Source organism: Zootoca vivipara, chromosome 6, assembly GCF_965207765.1.
Source record: "Zootoca vivipara chromosome 6, rZooViv2.hap1.1, whole genome shotgun sequence".
NCBI classification, from domain to species: Eukaryota; Metazoa; Chordata; class Lepidosauria; order Squamata; family Lacertidae; genus Zootoca; species Zootoca vivipara.
In genome coordinates, this window is record NC_142589.1 from 70815106 (window position 1) to 70823618 (window position 8513).

An 8513-nucleotide genomic window follows, 5' to 3' on the forward strand; every position below is an offset into this window, starting at 1 on the left:
TGAATTTTGTGGCTCGGCTCCAGTACAAAAATGTGTATTTTACGGCAGACATGCCTTTCAGAGCATACAGAATGTTTATTTGGTTGGGTGGGGTGGATGAGTGCAAAATGTGTACGTTGGGGGGGAAAGGGCATACCATTTAGATGTGAAATGTTGCTGCTTTTTGTTATCTACAGAAAATGGGACAGAATGGATCTCTTAAGTGCATGTGAAGCTGCCATGCATTGGAAATAGGCAAAGCCATCAGTCCCAGATAGATTGACAGAGAGTTTACATACCAAGGGGTTCAATCCAGCAAAACTAAGGGTTTACCCACACTTCTTGCTCTCCTGCTTTCCCCTGGGCAAAACTACTCTTTAGCCTTCAATCTTTAGCTCTTTAGCCTTTAGTGGCAACTGTGAGGGAGCACCCCGTTGCCTCTCCATGTCTGCCGCTGCCTGTCTCTTCCTTTGGGCAGCTCATAGTAGTTTCCAGAGAGCGGACGAGAAGGATGTGTACTTTATATATTATACATAAAGTGTATTGCACTAAGCAATACTCTTTATGTATAATATATACCCTTTATGAGAACAGGGTGGGGAAGGAGGTCCCATGTGTTGTTTTTTAATTTGCAAACTGCCCTCAGAACCCAGAAAATCCGGGAAAATCCTGACATATGGCAACTGATGTTGGACATCTAGATTTTGGCAATTTCCCATGAAAATAGCTCAAAAACGTAATTTTATTTTTGAGATTTTACCTAATAAGTTCAGCAACTTTGCCAAAAAAAGAGAGAAGCAGCTCTGGGTTTTCACTTTTTGAAATATGTCAGACCTGCCCCTGCCCCTCTTGTGATAGAAAATGCTCAGGAGATGGACAAAAATGGAGGGTTGAGGAGGGTCATTTGAGGTTAGTGACAAATGTTCCTCATTTCCATATAGAATAAGAGAACAAGAAGAGCATATGTTTAGAGAAGATTGGGAAATGTTTATTGAATATATAGGAAATAACTGTGTACAGCGGAAAACGCTGGCAGTGTTATGATAAATTCAGCAGTGTAAAATAAGTTATGATGGATGTAATAATACTGAATGGTATAGTCTCTGTAAAATATGCAGGGATTGATGATATGTAAAATGAACCATGGGAAGAGAAGAAGGGAAGTCATAGATATCTTAAGGATGTAAACATCAGTACTTTAAATTGTAAAACAGAAAATTTAATAAAAATGAGAGAGAGAGAGAGAGAGAGAGAGAGAGAGAGAGAGAGAGAGAGAGAGAATGTCCCTATTTTAATCTGAGGAAGGTTGGAGGGAATGCAACTGATGAAGAATAACATGAATATCTCCCTCCCCCAGGTTCATCATCCCTATTGCTCTCCTCTGTTACATAGCTGAGCATTCTCGCAATGAATGTCCTACAGATTAGTGCTGTGGCTTGCGCTTTCATCAGCCTCCTGTTCCTCCTCATTGCCCTGGGTTCAGACTACTGGTTGCAAAGTAGTGTTCATAACACTGGCTTGTGGATAGTTTGTTTTTCCACAGCAGGCTGTCGTTCATTTGGGATGGATGTGCCAGGTAAGAACTTCTCTGTCTTCAGCTTTGAGTACTGTTGTTGCTGGCATCTGTCTGTCTTGAGAGAAAGAATTGAGTGTGCCCCCGGAAGTGAAGTCAAACCACTGTATTAGCACCACCGAAGTGACCTCCCCAGGATGCAAGCCTGGGCAGTGTTTATGGAGGTCCTGGGGTGCTCAGGTGACAAGACTGTGCTCTTGGCCTTGCTGGTGTGGTCCAAAGGAAAGCAGAGTACCAGCTTAGCTGCAGAAGTTGCTGGAGGGAGACATATATGGTGTCATCCAACCATTTTAGGCAGGGCCATCGTAACCATATCTGGCGCCCTGGTGCCAAGATCCCTCTGGTGCCCCCCATGAGTGAGGCGGGCAGGAGGGGTGTGTGGGGAGCCTAGAGGCGTGGAGGAGGCAGTCCCAGGCCAGCGCTCCCCGTGCGCCTCTGGAGAGCGGCCTGAAGCCACTCAACAGCAGAGGCGCGCGAAGGCAGACACCAGCGTTCGGCGCCCCTTCCGTGCCTCTGATGGCCAGGCGCCCTGGCGCCTTGCGCCACCCAACCCGAGCCTAGGGACGGCCCTGATTTTAGGGACTTCACTCTGGATTTGTGTAGGGTTTACTCCTTAGCCTTTTCTTCTCCTCTAGATATCCCATAAAGAAGCAGAGGTTTCCTTCTTTCTCCTAGATGCCCTACAGATCAGGAGTGCCAGCTTGGCCCTGCGACCGTGGGTGCCCGGGGCTGTGGGTGCAATGCAGCGTGCAGGGCCCAGACACTGGAATTTGTGGGTGTCTGGCCCCTTTTCATGGGGAATTTTGTGGGTGCTCGAGCATCCAGGGAATTCCACCTATGCTACAGATGTCTTCCCAGATTGATGAGCCCCATCTGCCCCTCACTTCCATCTTCAGCATGTGCAGAAACCACCCTCTTGATCATTGGACCCACTATTGTTCTTGTCAGTACAATCCACCAGAGCCTCTCTTTGCACACAGGGGAAGTCCCTAGCTCACCGAGGGTCTGAGACCCATTGGCTGACTTCATCTAGATTAGCCAGCCAGTCAAAGTCATTCCTGGGAAGTGGACATTGCCACATGCTGACTAGGAGCCACAGGTGGGAGCTGACTGCAGGGTGGGGATCAAAAGTGGACAGACTATCCCAAAAGGAGCACAATGTGTCTGCCACCGGGGGTTCTAGCCCTTCCCCAACACCCCATGCATCCTGCTGGGAGTACTCAAGGTATGGTATTCAAAACAGGAAGAGACTTTCATTTCTAAGGTACACAGCAGTGTGTGAGGCAGTTCATGGTTCTTCAACTCCCTGAGAGCCCAGTGTGACTAGAGTTAAGACCTTTACTCTCTCTCTGTGTGTGTGTGTGTGTGTGTGTGTATGCTGGTACTCATATCTTGGTAAAGTTTATGTTAGTACCGCCATAAAATGGCTGTCTTTACTGTCTGTACTGTCTTTACTATTTTTAATATATGAATGAGTCCTGTTGTTCAATTCCATTGATATATTTAACCCTCTTCTTTCTTTCTCTTCCTTCCGTCCTGAAAGATTACTACCATGCTACCCGAGCCTTCATGTTCTTCGGGATGATTGCTGGAGCCGTCTCTTGCCTTGGCCTTTGTGGCAAATGTTTTGACTTTCAATTTGGCTCCCTCTCCAAGGCCAAGACTGCAGCTATAGCCAGCCTTGTTGCAGGTAACCTGGGCATCATAACCATCTGATTCCACAGTCAGTTCAAGCTCATCAAACCCAAAACTCAGATGTATACGTCTCACAAACTATTATTGGCAGAACTAAGTTATACTTAGAGTAAGGTAAAGGGACCCCTGACCATTAGGTCCAGTCACAGACGACTCTGCAATTGTGGTGCTCATCTTGCTTTACTGGCTGAGGGAGCCGGCATACATCTTCTGGGTCATGTGATCAGTATGACAAAGTTGCTTCTGGAGAACCAGAGCAGCGCATGGAAACGGCGTTTACCTTCCCACCAGAGGGGTGCCTATTTATCTACTTGCACTTTGACGTGCTTTTGAACTGCTAGGTTGGCAGGAGCTGGGACCGAGCAACGGGAGCTCACCCCATCGCGGGGATTTGAACTGGCAAGCCCTAGGCTCAGTGGTTTAACCCACAGAACCACCCACATCCCTCTTATACTTAGAGTAGATCCACTCAAATTGATGGATATGAATAAAAGGTGCAATGCAACCCCAGCCCTTTCCATCCCTGGTTTCAGAGTTAGAAAGGTGAAGTGTGTGTGTGTGTGTGTGTGTGTGTGTGTGTGTGCGTGCGTGCAAAGGGCTTTCAAAGCCTTGACAGGGCAGCTGCTTTCCACCTGCTATGTTGGAGTTGGAAATCAGCCATGTAGGTTGGCTTCAAAAGGCACACTGTGAGGACAAGTGGCTTCCATTGAATGAAAACCACATCCCCCTTCTTGAGTATGGCATGCTTCTTTAGCAGGTTTGTTGAAAGCGGGACATCTTTAGCATGCACCAGGAAGACAATAGAGAAGGTGCCTGTCTGAAATGTAATGAGAGGGAGTGCCAAAGTGTAGGTGCCACCACATCAAAGGCCCGATTTTGACATCATGTGGAGCAAATCTCCTCTTTTGCAGAGCACAGTGGTCAGCTTGGGATGTAGGGGGTGAGATGATGTTTTAGGCAAACTGGTCCATAGCAATATAGGGCTTTGTACTAATGTTGAACCTTGCACAGGGGCTGATTGGCAGCCAGTGCATTTCTTTCAGCCGTAGTATTTATGTCGGTCATATTCCACCCTAGTGAGTAGTTGATCCTCTCCATTTTGCACTAGCTTCAGCTTCCAGCTCTGCATCAAGGGTTTAATTTACAAGTAACTTGATACCCTGATGTGTTTTTTCTTCCTAGCTGGTTGCGTCCTGATTGCCATGGCCACCTACACAGGGCGTACAGCACCGCTGAATAGTTCTGAATTGTCTTATGGCTGGTCTTTTGGCTTGGGCTGGGCCTCCTTTCCTCTGTTTCTTATAACTGGTGAGTATTTGTCGACTGGGAAATGCTGAAAATGTGCGTCTTTATTTAAAGGTTTACCTTTGCGTAGAGTTGTCTGCTGCGTTATTTAACTCAGAGCAGTTTGGGGCTACTCTATAGTGTGTCCATTTGCACACAGATGAAAGCAGGTGTGTGTTCCTTGTAGAAGATTCAAAATGCACTATGTTGTTCTGTGGAAGAGAATATATTTTTGCCCTCTGGAATGGCAAGTTTGTGACCTCACTGATAAGGAAGCAAGGCCAGCGATCCAGATATCTTGGATGGAGTTTTCTTCTGCTCCCCGTTGCCCTAACCAGCCCCTTTTCTCTCCTGACAGGTGGCCTGGCTTTCGCCTTGGATACTGCTGAGTCAGCACGAGCATGAAGAAATGGACACCTGGAGCCAAGTTGATACAGTGGGGTAGAGAGACACAGCCTGCACTGGGGCGAGTTGGAGCTGGGGAGGAATTGAATATAATTTCAAAAAGTGAAAATCCGGACATAAAAGTTTTTGAGATTATGTCAAGGTTGTTGAGGTTTTGTTTTTGTTTTTTGGCCAAAGTTGTTGGGCTTTTCTTAATTTTTTAATTTTTTTTTTAGTTTTGCCCAAAGTTGTTGAGCTTTCTCTGCAAAATCTCTAAGGGTTTTTGAGCTATCTTTAATGAAATTCGCCAAGATCTACACATGAACTGAATACCCGCTATGTCCGGGAAATTCTGGATGTATGGCAACCCTATTTTAATGACATAACTGACGTTGTTATAAGTCTGGAAAGGTGATTAAGAAACGGGAAGTTATTTACTGAATGCTGTAGAACAGGACTTCTCCAAGGGCGGGGGAAGGGTGATTAAAGTACAGTCGTACCTCGGCTCCCAAACACCGTGGAAGTCAAGTGTTCCAGCCCGAACGATCGAAAACTGGAAGTAATTGTTCCGGTTTTCAAACATTCTTTTGGAAGTTGAACGTCCGACGGGGCTTCCACGGCTTCCAAATGGCTGCAGGAGCTTCCTGCAGCCAATCAGAAGCCACAATTTGGAAGTCAAACATTGTGAAAGTCAAACGGACTTCCGGAAGTAGATTCTGTTCGATTTCCAAAGTATGAATGTATCATATTAGCTTAATGTATGCTGCTATTACCAGTTAAAAATGATGATAAACATTGCTATTAATTATTTTGTAAATTTATTTATTTGGTTTTTTCAAATTAAAATTTTACAATAACATATCAACATACAATATAGAAATAAGATTCCACAGAATCTCCTGGACTTCCCTCCTCCCATTTGTGGTTCCTATTCTTAGTCCTTTCCTCTTGCATATTCTATAATAATCCAAATCTTTTGCATCTCCATTGTGTCCATAATTCACCATTAAACTACAACTGTTATTCCAATCACACTAAATTTTTTTAGTTGTTTACAATGGTTTTTAAAATAGATTATAAATTTTCCCCATTCCTTATTGCAGTCTTCCTGATTTCTGATTCTTCCGATCATTTTTGCCATTTTGGCACGGTCGTTTTTGCCAACTAGATCTGCCATAATGATGAACAATCTGATTATTCCTTCAGTGGCTGGGTTAAAGATAAGGAATGAGTAAGCCAGGCATCTTCTATTCATCAAGCTGAAAGGAAGGTCTATGAATTAAATGATATGCCTCTATCTGTCGTATATTTTGTATGAGGAAATGACTTTTGTGATTCTTCTGTTTATCTTGCTTACCTTGTGGCAGTAAGAATATATATATATATATATATATATATATATATATATATATATATATACCCCGCCCATCTGGCTGGGTTTCCCCCACCACTCTGGGCAGCTTCCAACAAATAGCAAGATACATTAAAATATCACAGATTTAAAAACTTCCCTAAACAGGGCTGCCTTTAGGTGTTTTCTAAATGTCAGGTAGTTGTTTATCTCCTTGACCTCTGATGGGAGGGTGTTCCACAGGGCGGGCACCACTACCAAGAAGGTCCTCTGACTGGTTCCCTGTAGCTTTGCTTCTCGCAGTGAGGGAACCGCCAGAACGCCCTCGGCGCTGGAGCTCAGTGTCCGGGCTAAACGATGGGGGTGGAGACGCTCCTTCAGATATACAGGACCGAGGCCGTTTAGGGCTTTAAAGGTCAGCACCGACACTTTGAATTGTGTGCGGAAACGTACCGGGAGCCAATGTAGGTCTCTTAGGACCGGTGTTATGTGGTCTCGGCGGCCACTCCCAGTCACCAGTCTAGCTGCTGCATTCTGGATTAATTGCAGTTTCTGGGTCACCTTCAAAGGTAGCCCCACGTAGAGCTACACAGATTCTTAAGCCTAAAAGGCAGCCTGATTATTATAAGGGTGGAAGCATTGGTTTGGATTTAGAATCAAGAGGTCTAATTTTGCTCCCAGCAGACTTCTCTGCAAAGTGATAGGAAGCAATGGAACCTCTGTCTTCTCCATCCCTTCATATGCGGCTCTTTCTCTCCCCCATGCAAGTTTTGGGAGAAAAGTAGTTCTTCTGGCATTTGAATCAGTCTTCTTGGATGTGACTTTCTCTTTAATGGAAGGTTCCCACAGAGAGCCTTTTTATTCCTCCCAATATACTTGCAGAAAACTTATGCGGAGGTTAGACCATATCCAGTCTTCATTCAGCTTCCATCCTGATCTTTTCTTGGGGAGTCATATTACAATAAGCATTCATCCTGCCTTTACCCTGATTTGTTTGTTGGGTGTTTTATATGTGTTCCCAGTAATAATTCACTCATTTCTCACTTGTCAATGCATTTGCCTCCACTCCTCCCCAATCACATAAAGTCTGGGTTGTACCCAACTGAATTTCATTCAGAGTTGATTCATCAAAATTAATGGGTCTCTGTTAGTAGGTTAACATTGGCTATAACCCTGATTCTTTTATATATTTTTTGAAAAATGGATTTGTTGTCCCAGGGTAATAGATGGCTTTAACCCACTTTATTTTTGTGCAACCCCAAATTTAGGGTACACAGTATGGAGGCGCTTTGAGTAAGTTTTATAAGTCTACCTCAATCGGAAGTATTTGGAAAAACAAATACTGGTACCCACCACACATATTGATGCTACCAATTTTGTATAAATGAAGGTTTTTTTTAGTTTTTTTAAAAAAGCCAATTTTTTTCTCATTTTGACTACTGTGTGCAAAATGATCCAAATACTCTCAGAGTTTCATGAGTTGCTCTCAAACCGGGGTGGGAAACCTATGTTTGGCAGATTATTCTCTTCGTTTAACACAGAGTTGGCACCATGAAGCTTACAGTCTCTGAATTATAGATAAGTGGAGAGGCAGGATTGTAATCCGTCTCTAGACCAGGGTTTCCTAAACTTTGGTCTCCAGCTGTTGTTGGACTACAACTCCCATCACCCTAAGTAGCAGGTCCAGTGGTCAGGGATGATGGGAATTGTAATCCAACAACAGCTGGAGACCCAAGTTTGGGAAACACTGGACTAGACAATCAATTAGATGTTACAACAAATACCAACCTGATACTAAGAGAATGGGGAAACACTGCTGCCGACCAAAATGTGGCGGTTGGGGGGGGGATTCTTCAGTCCCATGGCCACAATCTCTTCGTGGGCAACCTTTTTGGGGGCCGTGTCACTCTTACTTTCGTAGAGCAGGCCACATTCCACCCATGCAAAAGGCAGATGTTTCTACACTGCTAGAATCACACACACATGGAGCTCATTTCTCTCTTGTTACTCAACATACTCAGGTAAGGGCTGTAGCTTGGAGGCAGAACAATGACTCTGCATGCAGAAGGACTCAAGTTCAGTCCCAGGCATCTCCAGGTAGGGTTGGGAAGGGATGGGAAAGGCCCATGCCACAAATTCTGGAAGACTGCTGCTAGTAGACAATACTGAGCTTGATGGCAGTGGCGGCATGGACAAGCTGTTCTAGAATCATAGAATCATATAGTTGGAAGAGACCACAGGGGCCAT

The 8513-nt window shown here is 44.7% G+C and overlaps 1 long non-coding RNA gene across 1 annotated transcript; it reads left to right on the forward strand.

Moving 5' to 3' along the window:
* The first annotated feature begins 4429 nt into the window (after positions 1 to 4429).
* LOC148685416 (uncharacterized) lies at positions 4430 to 6012 on the forward strand. The gene is made up of 2 exons (XR_015950685.1): positions 4430 to 4555; positions 4890 to 6012. It is a non-coding gene; the product is annotated as an uncharacterized LOC148685416 (long non-coding RNA).
* Positions 6013 to 8513: the final 2501 nt, after the last annotated feature.